This window comes from Triticum aestivum, chromosome 4B (assembly GCF_018294505.1).
Source record: "Triticum aestivum cultivar Chinese Spring chromosome 4B, IWGSC CS RefSeq v2.1, whole genome shotgun sequence".
Taxonomy (NCBI): Eukaryota; Viridiplantae; Streptophyta; class Magnoliopsida; order Poales; family Poaceae; genus Triticum; species Triticum aestivum.
The window spans coordinates 579,661,560-579,677,794 of record NC_057804.1 but is presented as its reverse complement, the minus strand read 5'-3'; the positions used below and the strand labels follow the sequence as shown (position 1 = coordinate 579,677,794).

Genomic DNA, 16,235 nt, shown 5'->3' with positions numbered 1-16,235 from the left:
CAATGGACTGGCCAACGTGGGGACTTGGATTGGTAGTTAGAGATGAGGCGGGACCCACTTCATTGAAAACAAGGGGGCAGGTCAGTTGGTTGAAAAGATCCCGTGAAAGAGTAAAGGTAGGATTATTGTTCCAGACACGGCACTGGAAAGCGAACTTGGACACATTCCATCCACGTTCACAGGACGACAACAGCTCGCATCATAGCCCTAGCTCCTACCTGACCATCCTAGCACCGTGCATGTATCACGCGCACGTCCTTTAGTACACCTGAATTGCATGCGGCCACTGAATTATTCATTTTGCTACGCAACGCAACCAACATTTCACTCACGGTAATACTAGTAATCAGCAACGGCAGAGGGTGAACAGAACACAATCACGGTAATAATCAGGAGTGAGAGTAAGACACACATCACACATACTACACCCGCCGGGATCATCGATCGAAATGGCGACCGGCATCAGCAACGGCAGAGGCCCATCGACGAACGACGCGCTCCAGTCGATCCTCGCCGCCGCGCGCCCGTTCCTCCGCGGCGACCTCGCGGCCGTCGACCCCGAGCTCCCCTCGCTCGTCTCCGTCCTCGTGTCCGCCGGCGCCGGCGAGTGCTACCACAAGCACGGCACCTTCCTCGCCCACCTCCTCGACGTCTACCGGATCCTTCGCCTCTGGGGCGCGCCCGACGCCGTCGCCCGCTGCGGCCTCTTCCACTCCTCCTACTCCAACTCCTACGTCAACCTCGCCATCTTCGAGCCCGACGTCAGCCGCGCCCGCGTCCGCGGCATCGTCGGGGCCGCCGCCGAGCGGCTCGTGCACCTCTTCTGCGTCGCCCCGCGCCACGCGCTCATGCACGACGACCTCCACCTCCGCTACACCGACGCCGAGCTCCGGACCACCTCGCCGCCGCCGATGCCTCCCTCCAGGCCGCGCACTCCGGCGGGGGCAGCCGGGGGACAAGGTGGAGCCGTGGCGCGTGAAGCTGCGGTCCGTGGTGCCGGAGGAGGGCGTGGTGGTGCCGCACATCCGGACGGGGGAGCCGGTGGCGCTGTCGCGGCGCGTGCTGGCGGTGTTCGTGCTGATGACCGTCGCCGACTTGAGCGACCAGTACACGGACTACCAGGACAAGCTGTTCCGCAACGACGACGGGCGCCTGGAGTTCGCCGGCGACAACTGGACCGCGCTCTGGCCGGGGACCGGAAAGCCCGGGCTGTGGATGAGCGCCATGTCCAGGCTCGCCGCGCTGTACCGCCTCATCGCCACCGACGAGCAGCTCCGCCACATGGAGGATGGGACCCCGGCGAACAGATCGCGGCGAGGGACCTGTACTGGGAGGCGATCTGCAGCGACGGCAAGGAAGGTGTGGAGTCGCTGCTGCGGCGGTGCATCGCGAAGAACCCGTACGTGGGGGAGCCGTGGCTGGTGCTGGCTCAGGTGCTGCTGAACGGCGGAGGGAGGTGGGAGGAGGCGGAGGCGGCGGCGGCGGAGGGGCTGAGGCTGGTGCTGGAGTGGGGCAGCAGCTGGGACAAGAGGATGTCGTGGGAGGGGTGGGTGTCACGGGGGAGGGTGATGAGGGACAAGGCCAAGGAGAAACAATGTCCGCGCTCCGCCTGGGGCATCATCAACCTCGGACTCGTCAAGCAGATCCACGAACACAACTAGCTGCCGTCTCGTTCGATCAGTTGTGGTGCTTACTTAGCGCGAGTTTGTCTTCATTAATTAGCTGTGTGATGGTGTGGTATCTGTGTATGTGACTTATGTTTGTGTCGTTCTGTGCTCGTTAGCGTGATGCTGTGGTGTCCGAGTATATGTGACTTGTGTTTGCTCGTATGGTTTGTTAATAAACTTGGGCCGGTCGCACGCGAGCCTCAGAGCATCTCCAACCGCACCTCCAACAAGGCCCCCCAAGCGACTTTTCGACCGTCGGGGTTAAAAAATCGGTCCAATCGCGTCTCCAGGGGCCCATTTTTCGCCGGCTCGGGCCGAAATTGGCGACGGCGGACCCAACCCGAACCCGGCGCGGCGGGGGGCGCCGGGCGAATCTTTTTTGGCGTGAAAGCGCCGTGGGGCAGCCGCGTCAGCTACACCGCCCGCCTCGTCTTCCCGACGTCTCGGTTTCCCGCGGGGAATCAATGGCAAGGCTGCCGCCGGTCAGCTTTGCCATTGATTCCTCACGGGCGGCGCCTCACGGGGCGGCGCGCCGAGACGCGCCGACGCCTCCCCTCCCTCGGACGCGTACACACGGACGGCGCGGCTATATATGACCTCGCTCGCCTGCATTGGAGTGCCACCCCAGCCCTCCCTCTCCCGTCGATCTCTTCTTCCCAGCCACTCCCTCTCCCCGATGACCGAGCGATTCCCCGGAGACGAGGCGGCGGCCAACAGCTTCGGCCGCCGTTCGCTCCGCGAACTGGAGTCCTGGCTCCTGTTCCAGGCGAACATCCCGACGCCGCCGGACATGCGCGCCGGGTCGACGGGCTGGAGGTTCAGCAATGGGGGAGTGCCCATTCCCCCATTGCCCGACGCCGTCACCAAGCCATCATACTTCGTCGACGAGGTCGAGATCGCGCGCGCCTCCCTCACCGACGCCGAGCGCTCCCTTCCCCAGTACGCCGCCGACAACAACGCGGCTTGGGCGGCGTACTTCGAGCGCCGCCAGCAGCAGCGGCTGGCGTCCACCAACGGGGCGCCGGTGGTCGGCGGCATCAAGAACAACGAGGGGCGCCACCTCTGGTGGGGCGTCCCCGGCCGCACCCTCGACGTGCTGACGCACCTCGAGGGCGGCAACAACCCACCACTGGCGTACCCCCCGGCGAGGACGCCACCCCGACGCACCATCGACGCGACGGGCAATGGGCGCCGAGGAGGTTCGGCTCCTCCTCCTCTTCTTCCTCGTCATGTTCTTCCTCCCAATCCTCCGGCACTCCATCGCTGCTCGGCGTCAAGGCCGAGCCCGCGGCGGAGACGCCGCTCAGCCGGCGTACACGCAGCGCCGGCATCGTCATCAGCGAGGTCGACTGGCGCGCCTCCTCGTCGGCTCCTCCCCCGCGCTTCGTCAAGCCGAAGACGGAGCCGGGTCTCGCTCCGGTGAAGACGGAGTTGGGGCTGGCTCCGGTGAAGACGGAGCCGGGGTTGCTGGCGCCGGTGCAGGCGGAGCACGGCGAGGTCGAGCTCGACGACGACGCGGCCCATCAATGGGCACGCCAAGACTCACTGAAGATGGCGAGGGAGCGCCAACGCACCGCCCTACAGCGCTTTGCGCAGCGCCACCGAGGCCGCGACGAAGGCGGCGGCGTCATCTGATACGTCTCCAACGTATCTATAATTTTTGATTGCTCCATGCTACTTTATCTACTGTTTTAGGCAATATTGAGCTTTATTATCCACTTTTATATTATTTTTGGGACTAACCTATTAACCGGAGGCCCATCCCAGATTTGATGTTTTATGCCTATTTCAGTGTTTCGAGGAAAAGGAATATCAGACGGAGTCAAAACGAAACGAAATCAACTAGAGAAGTTAATTTTGGAAGGAAACCAACCTGATGGGCTTGGAGTGCACGTCAGGGGAGTCTCAGGATGCCCATGAGGGTGGGGGGCACCCCCCTGGGCGCGCCCCTACCTCGTGAGCACCCCGAAGGTCCACCGACGTACCCCCTGCACCCATATATACCTATGTACCTTAAAACTTCCAGAACAGAAGATAGATCGGGAGTTCCGCCGCCGCAAGCCTCTGTAGCCACCAAAAACCAATCGAGACCCTGTTCCGGCACCCTGCCTGAGGGGGATCCCATCACCGGAGGCCATCTTCATCATCCCGATGCTATCCATGACGAGGAGGGAGTAGTTCACCCTCGGGGCTGAGGGTATGTACCAGTAGCTATGTGTTTGATCTCTCTCTCGTGTTCTCTCTCGTATTCCATCTATGGCACGATCTTGATGTATCCCGAGCTTTGCTATTGTAGTTGGATCTTATGATGTTTCTCCCCCTCTACTCTCTTGTGATGAATTGAGTTTCCCCTTTGAAGTTATCTTATCGGATTGAGTCTTTTTATGAACACTAGATGTATGTCTTGCCGTGATTATCTGTGGTGAAAATGGGATATCATGTGCCACTTGATGTATGTTTTGGTGACCAACTTGCTGGTTCCACCCATGAACCAATGCATAGGGGTTGGCACACGTTCTTGACTCTCCGGTAGAAACTTTGGGGCACTCTTTGAAGTACTTTTATGTTGGTTGGATGAATCTGAGATTATGTGATGCATATCATATAATCATGCCCACGGATACTTGAGGTGACAATGGAGTATCTAGGTGACATTAGGGTTTTGGTTGATTTGTGTCTTAAGGTGTTATTCTAGTACGAACTCTTTTATAGATCGATCCGAACGAATAACTTTGAGGTGGTTTCGTACCCTACCATGATCTCTACGTTTGTTCTCCGCTATTAGTGGCTTTGGAGTGACTCTTTGTTGCATGTTGAGGGCTTGTCATATGTTCTATCTATGTTATTATTGTTGAGAGAACTTGCACTAGTGAAAGTATGAACCCTAGCCCTTGTTTCCTACCATTGCAATACCGTTTACGCTCACTTTTATCGCTCGTTACCTTGTTGTTTTTATAATTTCAGATTACAAAAACCAATATCTATTATCTATTTTGCACTTGTATCTTCATCTCTTCGCCGAACTAGTGCACCTATACAATTTACCATTGTATTGGGTGTGTTGGGGACACAAGAGACTCTTTATTATTTGGTTGCAGGGTTGTTTGAGAGAGACCTTGTTCATCCTACGCCTCCTACGGATTGATAAACCTTAGGTTATCCACTTGAGGGAAATTTGCTACTGTCCTACAAACCTATGTACTTGCAGGCCCAACAACGTCTACAAGAAGAAGGTTGTGTAGTAGACATCAAGCTCTTTTCTGGCGCCATTGCCGGGGAGGCTAGGTAAGTGAAGGTATATCTTTAGATCTTGCAATTGAATCTTTTTATTTCTTATTTTAGCACTAGTCTAGTTTATAAAAGAAAACTACAAAAAAATGGAGTTGAGTTTGTCTCATAGGCTTCACCTTTTTAATATCTTTCGTGAGTATGATGGAAAGGATAATTGTGCTCAAGTGCTAGAAGAAGAAATCTATAGAATGTTTGGAACTAAATATGTGAATGATGAGCATGATTGCAATGTTGTTAGTATGAATTTCTTGAATATCCATGATGCTAATGATATGCAAAGCCACAAGCTTGGGGAAGCTATGTTTGATGAAGATGATATTTTTTGTTCCCCAAGCTTTGATGAGCAAATTACTATGATGAAAGCATGCCTCCTATCTATGATGATTATTGTGATGACACGTATGCTTTAAAGAATAATGATAACCATGAAACGTGTCATCTTGATCTTAATTTTCAATCACATGATAGTTATTTAGTTGAGTTTGCTCCCACTACTATTCATGAGAAGAAATTTGCTTATGTTGAGAGTAGTAAATTTTCTATGCTTGTAGATCATGAAAAGAATGCTTTAGGTGCTGGTTATATTGTTGAATTCATTCATGATGCCACTGAAAATTATTATGAGAGAGGAACATATGCTTGTAGGAATTGCAATAATGTCAAGTTTCCTCTCTATGTGCTTAAAATCTTGAAGTTATGCTTGTTTTACCTTCCTATGCTCGTTGATTATTGTTCCCATAAGTTGTTTGCTCATAAAATCCCTATGCATATGAAGTGGGTTAGGCTTAAATGTGCTAGTCATATGCTTCATGATGCTCCCGTTATGTTTCAATTTTTATCTTTGATGTGAGCATCATTGTCATCATCATGCCTAGCTAGAAAGGCATTAAAGAAAAGCGCTTGTTGGGAGACAACCCAATATTTATCCTTACTGTTTTTGTGTGTCCACATGATTATGCTACTGTAGTAATCATGTTTTATAGCTCTTGTTTCAATAAAGTGCCAAGTAGAACCTTTGGGAAGACTTGGGTGAAGTTTATGTGATCTTGCTGTGAAAAACAGAAACTTTAGCGCTCACGAGATTAGCTGCCATTTTTTTACTGGAGAGTGCTTTTAGGTTGATTCTTTTTGCAGATGATTAATAGACAAATTGCTCAGGTCCAGAAATTTATTTCATAATTTTTGGGGTTCCATAAGTATGCGTTTTATACAGATTACTACAGACTGTTCTGTTTTTGACAGATTCTGTTTTCTATGTGTTGTTTGCTTATTTTGATGCATATATGGCTAGTATTAAGTGGTATGAACCATAGAGAAGTTAGAATACAGTAGATATTACACCAATATGAATTTAGAATGAGTTCATTGCAGTACCTAAGTGGTGGTTTTATTTTCTTATACTAACGGAGCTTACGAGTTTTGTTTTGAGTTTTGTGTGGTTGAAGTTTTCAAGTTTTGGGTAAAGATTCGATGGACTATGGAATAAGGAGTGGCAAGAGCCTAAGATTGGTGATGCCAAAGGCACCTGTCGGTGTCAAAACCGGCGGATCTCGGGTAGGGGGTCCCGAACTGTGCGTCTAGGTGGATGGTAACAGGAGACGAGGGACACGATGTTTTTACCCAGGTTCGGGCCCTCTTGATGGAGGTAAAACCCTACGTCCTGCTTGATTAATATTGATGATGTGGGTTACAAGAGTAGATCTACCACGAGATCAAGGAGGCTAAACCCTAGAAGCTAGCCTATGGTATGATTGTTGTTCGTCCTATGGACTAAGGCCATCCGGTTTATATAGACACCAGAGAGGGCTAGGGTTACACAGAGTCGGTTACAAAGGTAGGAGATCTACATATCCGTATCGCCAAGCTTGCCTTCCACGCCAAGGAAAGTCCCATCCGGACACGGGACGAAGTCTTCAATCTTGTATCTTCATAGTCTTGGAGTTCGGCCGATGATGATAGTTCGGCTATCCGGACACCCCCTAGTCCGGGACTCCCTCAGTAGCCCCCGAACCAGGCTTCAATAACGACGAATCCGGCGCGTATGTTGTCTTCGGCGTTTGCAAGGCGGGTTCTTCTTCATGCTCCATGTGTTTGCGGGATAGTGTCCGGTTGCTTCATAAATGCTGCGCTCCTTGGCTTCCACGTCCAATAATGGTCTTCTTCCACGCGTCGCACGAATGCGAAAAGCCAGGGTATTTTATGTTTTACCCCCTAGCTGCGCAAATAAGCTGCCTGTAAGAGAGGCGAGGATCCAGATCCAAATCACATCACCCTCCTTCCACAAGCACTCATCGAGGCGCATCTGACACCAAACCCATTCCAACATGGACAGTCGACGCGGCCCCTCTTCTCGCGCTCCTAGCCCTAAGCCAGGAGATTGGAGGAGATGCTCAGTCCCGCACAGCGAGTTAGTGACGCTCCAAGCAGAGGGATATCTTCCCCCGGCCTTCATGGTTCCGGTTCGAGCCGGACTGGCCACCTACAAAGGTGGGAAGCAGGCGGAGAGCGCCCCCAATCCCTCCAAAGGAGAGCGGGTGTGCTTCGTCTCCTACTTAATAAGGGGACTCGGATTTCCTATACATCCGTTTCTCCGGGGGCTCCTGGAGTTCTACGGACTCCAGCTTCATCACCTTACACCTGCCTCCATTTTGCACATCGCGGGCTTCGTAGCTCTGTGTGAGCTGTTCTTGGGCATTGAGCCCCATTTTGCACTGTGGAAGAGGCTGTTCTACCTCGTACCCCACTCTCACGAGGGGTCGATATATCAAGTGGGCGGAGCCGAAATATGGCGCATCGCCAGGACCGGATACTTGTCCGGGACCCCGAAGAAGGCGTCCGAAGATTGGCCTTCGGAGTGGTTTTATATGGAGGACGCTCCGCTGCCGGATCCAGTCCGGATCGGCCTTCCGGAGTTCAGCAATGCTCCCCTGAAGAAACGCCTAAGTTGGCGCCCACGGAGCCCTCGACGAGAAGATGATAATAGCGTCCATTACTTGATGGGCCGGATACGGCTGCTAGCCCATTCCGGATTAACCATGATCGGAGTCATGGCCACATGCATTATGCGTGGGGTGCAGCCGCTCCAATATAGGGGCCACCCCATGTGGGACTTCAACGGAGACGATGACGCCACCCGTCACGGCCGCAAGGGACCTGGCTCGGCCGACGATCTGGTGAAGATCCTGTCCGGCTTGTACAAGGGGGAGAAGGAGGACTTCCTCCGCATGAATCCTTTGAACGGTTTTTCCATGAACGACCCTCGGAGCTGGGTAAGCGGTCACATGCATATCTGAACCGTGCCTTTAAAGGCAATTGTCTTATTGTATGATTTTGACACAGGAACTTGTCGGGATGTGGAGGGCATAAAAAGCCCAGCCCCACAACCCGAAGACCCAGAAAGGTCCCTTGATCCGGCCTCCGAAGAGGATCCGTACTTAGCGGTGGAACTGATCGACGGGGTGTACCACCAGCTCAGCATAGATAATGCTTTAGTCGCCATTATGGCTGACTACCCCGGTTTGTGTCCGACTTCCCCGGTGAGTACGACCGAAGTCCTGGCGTTGTTACTTCTTTAATGCTTAGTTCTGACCACCGTGCACCAATGGTGTTCGACAGGAAGCACCTTTACAGCAGGAAGTCGAGCCCGCGGTGACCGGCCAACAAGGGTCAGTCCGGCCCAGCAGGCGGAAGAGGAGTGCGACGCGAACTGAAACGTCGCCGCAACGGTACAGAGCACCGCTATTTTTTAAGGGAAGGATTCCTAGGAGGTATATTAATGCTCATAACTTTTCCAGAAAGAGCGCTCGCCGGACAGTGTCCGGAGAGGTTGCCAATCAAGCCTCCGCCAGCCATGCTCCAACGCATGGCCCAGAAGGGGAAGCGAATACAAGGCATGAGTCGGACGCTCCTCCGACGGAGGATGCCGACAGGCTGTCCGCCACCCGGTCTGAGGTGGAGAGTGCCATGAATCATAGGCATCGCCGGACAGTTCTTCGTGACGCGTGTTTCTCCCCGGAGGCGTTAAATGCCTTTGATGCGGGAAACGCGCACCTCCGTGCCGCTCAAAATGGGTTAACTAGAGCCACGGAGCAGTATGTGAAAGACATACGTGTAAGTAATTTTAATAGTTATATGCCAATAGCCCCCGAGACTTAAAATGGTTAAAATAACTGATTTAAGGATCAATTTCTATGCAGGATCTTACGGAGAAGAATACCCATCTGTCCCAGGAGCTCCAAGAGTGCAAGGCCCAACTTGAGGCCGCACTGGCCGCCACAGGGGGAGCCACAGAGACCCCCGCTGGTAAGAAGTACTTTGAAAAGATAATTAATTAACAAAGTGCGGCGTGAATCTGACAATAATATTGCAGAGGGCGCTGGACTAGATCCGGACAAGCAACAACTACTGCGTCAGCTAAAGGCTGGCGAGAGGGTGCTTATGAAGGTGCAGCAGGAGAGAAACAAGCTCCAAGATGCCCACACCCAGCTAGGAGAAGAGCTGAAAGGTGTTCGGGCCCAGCTGTCTGGCTCCTTGAAGGAGAATCAGCGACTTCGTCGCGGCATTTATAGTAAGTGCTTGAGCAAATTCCTTTGAAAAGAAGAATTCGGCGAGGAAGTCGTTTGACAGAAATATGTCTTTAGGTGTGCTCACAGGTCGCCCTGCGGAGGAAATGCCTGGGTCAACAGGTGACCAACTTCCCGAGCTGGTGCAATTGTTCGAACGTGTTCGGCAGGCGATGAGTGGCGTCGTTCAGGCTTTATGGCCATCCGTCTCCCTACCCGAGGGCCTTGGTGAGCTTGCTGAGAAGCTCCAGGGAGCACGACGACGCCTCCGTTTGTGGAAGATATCGGCCTACCGTCAGGGCGCCAGGGAGGCCTGGGCCATGGTGAAGACGCGCTACCCGAAGGCTGACCCAAACCACATGGCCGAGGTCGGACCTGCGGGGCCTGATGGGAAGGAGATCCCTGTGAGCTTGATGTATGGCCAAGTAGAACTGGCCGCGAAATATTCCCAACAGGACTGTAAATCAGACAGCCTGTTAGATGGGATTGAGGAGGAGTACAATCAGTCGGTTTGACGATGTAATTTGAAATGACATGCAAGATGCCTTCTAGCCGGATTGTAGATCGTTTGTCTTTGCGGACCGTTTCGCTTCAACCTCGGGACCCAACAGTCCGGAGTGTGTCCGAATACCCCTACGGTTATAAAAGAACCGGGGCATGCATGGAGACAAGGCGTCGGAGTCATAATTGCTTTATCAGACAAGTGCCCAACTAGTTATGTTATATTACATGGTTAGTAAGAAACATCTTCCAGGGAGAATAGTTCCGTTAAGGGTTCCTTTCCCTGGGAGGCATGCCCTAAGGTGCAATGCCGGACAGCGAAAATAGCAGAAAAAGCATCTGGGGGCTTATAAATAAGTAAGTAATAAATCATCTTTCAAGTCACCGACCGAATATTCTCTTAAGAACGCTAGCTTTCGGCTTCACCCAGTCTGAGGTACACATCCGGCTGACCCGGCAGTAACAATCGCAGAGGTGCTCCCTTTACCTCCTAGCCGAACAATCAGGAACGTAGGGGTAAGCACAGGAGCCAGGCAACCCAGCTTGGCCAAAACTTAAGTCATATCGATGCATATAATGGTGAATAAAAGGTACATGCGGAAGTATGACACATGTATTGGGCGTGAAGCCCGTATTAATAAGCTTCTGGTAAAGAAGCCCCCAGGTATAATGAGTGCTAGGAGCACATCAAGTGTGTGCGAACAAAGCGCAAATCAGCCTATAAAAGGTATTGAAAAAAAAGTGGGAAGAAGCAGGGGGACAAGAGACAGTAAAAAATATAAAAAGGTGGACGGGGGAGTGAGACGAACTCTGAGTTCGGTGTTTAGGCGTAGAATCTTCGGAGACGTGTTGCGTTCCATGGGTTCAGCTTGAGTCGGTTGTCAGATGCTTTATGTAGACGGTATGCTCCGCCGGTCAGGACTTGGTCGATGATGAAGGGACCTTCCCACTTGGGCTTAAGTTTGTCCTTTTTCTTGTCCGGCAAGCGTAGAACGAGTTCGCCGACATTGTAAGTTTTGGCCCTGTAACGCCCCGGATCCGATGCGCCATGTGTCTGCCAGTTATTCGTCGTTGTTTGCCATGTCATTTGCTTGCATGTTGCATTTTATCATGTCATCATGTGCATTTCATTTTGCATACATGTTCGTCTCATGCATCCGAGCATTTTCCCCTTGTCCATTTTGCAATCCGGCCCTCCTATGCCCTCCGGCGTTCCCCTTTTGTCTCCTGTTGTGAATGGGTGTTAAACGTTCTCGGAATGGCCCGAGGCTTGCCAAGTGGCCTTGGTATACCACCGGTAGACCACCTGTCAAGTTTCATGCCATTTGGAGGTCGTTTGATACTCCAACGATTAACTGCGTAGCCCAAAACCCCTCTTTCTCTTTGCAGCCCAACACCCTTCCAAAGTGGCCCAAAACCCATCTAACTCCCCTCCATGCTCTCGGTCGTTCGATCATGATCGTGTGGGAGAAAACCGTGCCTCATTTGGACTCTCCTAGCTCCCTCTACCTATAAATATGTGTTCCCCTCCGGATTTCTCGCAGTCCAAACCCTAACCTAGGCTCTCTCCGCAGCCGGACACGTCCGCCGGACGTCCGGACGCGTCCGCCGCCGCCCTCGACCAATCAGCCTCTGCCACGTCACCTCCACCGCGCCCACATCACCGCCGCCGCCCGGGGCCCAGATCCGGCCCGCCCCGGGGCCGAACCGGGCCTCGCCGGGCCCGTTCGCCGCCGCGCGCGCCCCCGCGCGCCTCTGCCGTGTGCCGTCCCGACCCGAGCCGGCCCGCGGGTCGTGCCGCCGTGCTCCCCGCCGCCGTTCAACGCCGCCGCCCGCCTCCGGCACCGGCGAGTCGCCGCCGCCATGCCCGGTCCTCCTCCGCCGCCCTCCCGCTGCGCCCGAGCCGCGCAGCCGAGGCCCGCGCGCGCCCGCCCGAGCTCCTCGCCGCCGAGACCTCTATGGCCGGCGCCGCCATCGGAGCTCGTCCGCGGCCGCCTTCCTCTGGCCCTAGCCGGCTCCCGCCTCCGGCCGGGTCCGCCGCCCGCGTCCCCGCCGTCCCCTCGCCTCCTCCGCGGATCCCGCGTCCCTGCGCACCCTCGTCGTCGCCGGAGCACCGCCGTAGCTCGCCGGAGTTCCTCTCCGGTGGGATCCGGAGAGGATGGATCAGATCCACCAAGCCCCGGAACCAAACGCCCCGCCTTGTCCCGGATCTCCTCGTCCCGCACGCCTCCCTCCCGGGTTGACTTTTCCCGGAGGTGAAATTCTGCCCAAGTCCCCGAATCTGCTAATATTTTCATGCCATGTTCATCGTATCGTATCTCTGCATCCGTAGCTCCATTTTGTGCGTGTAATATGTCAAATTGTTCGCCTCAACGAGTCCATAATTTCATTCCATTGCATCATATTCATTTAAGGTCATCTAGATGCCTGAATCATCATTGTAAGAGTGCTTCATAATGTTTTCTGTTGTCTGTTATCAGAACGAGCTCTTTTGTCATTTTTGCCATGATTGATGTGCGCATCCTATGAGGTTGATGTCTTCATGTGTTTTGAACTATGCCATTTCTTCTTTACAGAGGTGTATGCCATGTATTTTTGTTATCAATGTGGTGACTAGCACAAGCATGCAAACTAGGCATCGTGATATTGCTGATTTTAGTCCCGGTTCTGCTGTTATTTTGATGCCATGTAAACTTGATGCTATAGAGTGATCCATGCATATTTTGAGATACTTCAGTAAGGGTGTTTTGAACATGTGGTTATTGTATATCCATTCATGCCCTTAGTTGCAATTATGGAGTAGTCTAGCATGTCATTTTCGTGCTCTACTTTTGCTTCAAAATGTTTCCTGACAAATTGTTTACATGTTATTCAATTTGGCCAAGGTTGCTATAGTTGATCCTTGCATGCTATGGACTTGTTCTTGACTTGGTTTGTTTCACAAACATGTCTTCTTGATGATGCTATGCTTATCTTGTCATGCAATGACTTGTGGTGAGTGAATCGAGCTTGTTAAGTAGGATACATGATGTTGCTGTTTTGCTAGGCTGAATCTGTTATTCGTGATGCTATATAAACATGTTGCTACTAATCATTCTATGCATAATCTGGAGATGTTCTATAAACATGTTTTGATCTACATGTCATCATCTATCCATCCATGCCCCTGGTAGCATTTATAGCCTGTTGTAGCTTGTCGTAACCTTGCTCTAAAGTTGCTTCATAATGTTGTTGTCAGCCTGTTAACATTAAGTTCAGTTGTTACCATGTGTTTTGCTAGTGTTCCATGCACCCTATGACCTTTCTATTGCCATGCTTAGCTTCACAAACATGTCTTCTTACTGTTGGTTGCCTTGCCATGCCATGTATTGCTCTGTAGTAAGTGGTACAAGCTCATAAACATGCCTTCATAATTCTGTTCCTGCCATGTATGAATCTGTAATATAACCTGCCATGTTTACGTGGGTGCCATCATATTTTCTGATCCTTTTTGGCTTATGGTCACTAAGGGACTTTTGATCTATGCATTTAGTAGTTTCATGCCATGCCTTTATTTGCCATGATAAGTTCCTGTAACATGTTGTTTGATAGCTCTAAACATTGCATCGTGATGTTATTTTCTGCAAAGTCTGAAATTGGTATAACTTGCAATCTTACCATGTGTGTTTGAGTATGTTCTAGTGATTTCTGGAGATAGCTCAATGTTCATGTTTTGTTGTGCTTTACCTGTACATCATGCCCATGTATTTTGTTTTTATGTTGAGATGTTGTAGCATATTGTTTTGATGCTTGCAATATGCCTAGTTGCTGTTTTGGACAGCTTGTCCTTATAACTTGTATAGTGTGTGTATGTTGAACCGTTGCTCCGTTTTGAGTGTGCTCTATATGAAACTTGCTTAGAATTGCATGTAGATTCATATTATCATGTTGCATCCTTGTTTTGAGGTGTTTGCTTGATGTTTGAGTGCATTTTGCATCAATGCCATGTTTAACTTGTTTTGCTCATATCTTCTAGGCCGTAGCTCCGAACTAAATGAACTTTAGATGTAACTTGACTAGAATCTCATGTAGATCATCCTTGTGCATCTTAACTTGATGTTTAACTACTTGAACATAAGATTTATTCAGATCTGGACCAATTTCGAAATATGCATATGAGGACTTACCGGAATTGTTATATGTTGTTCCCGGCCTCATTTAAACTTGCCTTGATGTGTTGTTCTTGTTTGCATCATCTCTTGCCATGAGTAGCTTCATCTAGATTTATCATGCATCATGCTTGTTGTGCATCATGTCATGTTCATGTGTGGTGTGTTTACCTTGTTGTGTGCTTCTTTTCGATAGTTCCTGTTTCGTTGCGATCGTGAGGATTCGTTCGTCTATGCTTGGTTCGTCTTCGTGGCTTCATCTTCTTTATGGACTCGTTCTTCTTCCTTGCGGGATTTCAGGCAAGATGACCGCTACCCTGGATCTCACTACTATCATTGATATGCTAGTTGCTTCGTTCTATTGCTATGTTGCGCTACCTATCACCTGTTTATCAAGCCATCCCAAATTGCCATGAACCTCTAACCTTTGACACCTTTCCTATGCAAACCGTTGTTTGGCTATGTTACCGCTTTGCTCAGCCCTCTTATAGCGTTGCTAGTTGCAGGTGAAGTTGAAGATTTCTCCATGGTGGACAGGATTTTGGTTGGGATATCACAATATCTCTTATATTATTAATGCATCTATATACTTGGTAAAGGGTGGAAGACTCGGCCTTTTGCCTAGTGTTTTGTTCCACTCTTGCCGCCCTAGTTTCCGTCATACCGGTGTTATGTTCCCAGATTTTGCGTTCCTTACGCGGTCGGGTGATTTATGGGACCCCCTTGACAGTTCGCTTTGAATAAAACTCGTCCAGCAAGGCCCAACATTGGTTTTACCATTTGCCTCACCTAGCCCTTTTTCCCTTGGGTTCCTGGAGCTCGAGGGTCATCTTTATTTTAGCCCCCCCCCCCGGGCCAGTGCTTGTCTAAGCGTTGGTACAAACCGAGCGATGTCCGACGCCCCCTGGGCAACCAGGGTCTATGCCAACCCGTCGTCTTGTTCATCCGGTGTGCCCTGAGAACGAGATATGTGCAGCTCCTATCGGGATTTGTCGGCACAGCGGGCGGTCTTGCTGGTCTTGTTTTACCATTGTTGAAATGTCTTGTAAACCGGGATTTCGAGTCTGATCGGGTCCTCCTGGGAGAAGGTCTATTCCTTCGTTGATCACGAGAGCTTGTCATGGGCTAAGTTGGGACACCCCTGCAGGGTATAATCTTTCGAAAGTCGTGCCTGCGGTTATTGGTAGATGGGAATTTGTTAATGTCCGGTTGTAGACAACTTGACACCAGATCCGATTTAAAACGCATCAACCGTGTGTGTAGCCGTGATGGTCTCTTTTCGGCGGAGTCCGGGAAGTGAACACGGTTTCTGGGTTATGTTTGACGTAAGTAGGAGTTCAGGATCACTTCTTGATCATTACTAGTTGACGACCGTTCGTTTTGCTCTCTTCTCGCTCTTATTTGCGTATGTTAGCCACCATATATGCTTAGTCGCTGCTGCAGCCTCACCACTTTACCCCTTCCTTTCCCTTTAAGCTTTGCTAGTCTTGATACCCTTGGTAATGGGATTGCTGAGTCCTCGTGGCTCACAGATTACTACAACAATAGTTGCAGGTACAGGTTCATGCGATGATCATGACGCGAGAGCGATGCTTGCTTGTCTTGGTTTCTTCTTCTGCTTCTGCTTCGATCAGGGGATAGGTTCCAGGTCGGCAGCCTGGGCTAGCAGGGTGGATGTCATTTGAGTTACTGTTTGTGTTTCATCCGTAGTTCGGATGTTGATCTTATGTATAACGTATTGTGATGTTGTATTCGTGTGACATTGTATGCCTTATGTATGTATCCCCATCTATTATGTAATGTTGATGTAATGATATCCACCTTGCAAAAGCGTTTCAATATGCGGTTTTATCCTTAGTGGGACCTTCGAGTCTCTTTAGGATAGTATCGCATATTGGGCGTGACAAGTTGGTATCACAGCCTCGACCGACCCTAGGAGCCCCCTTGATTGATCGTGTAGTTTGGCCGTTGTTGAGTCTCAAATAAAACTATTCTCGGAGTCTAGTTATATCGGAGAGTAGGAATTCTTTTTACTCCTCAGCCCCTTCGTCGCTCTGGTAAGGAAT

General features: G+C 51.1%; 1 pseudogene; it reads left to right on the top strand.

Moving 5' to 3' along the window:
* The first annotated feature begins 294 nt into the window (after positions 1-294).
* Positions 295-1,829, top strand: LOC123093378 (uncharacterized; annotated as a pseudogene).
* Positions 1,830-16,235: the final 14,406 nt, after the last annotated feature.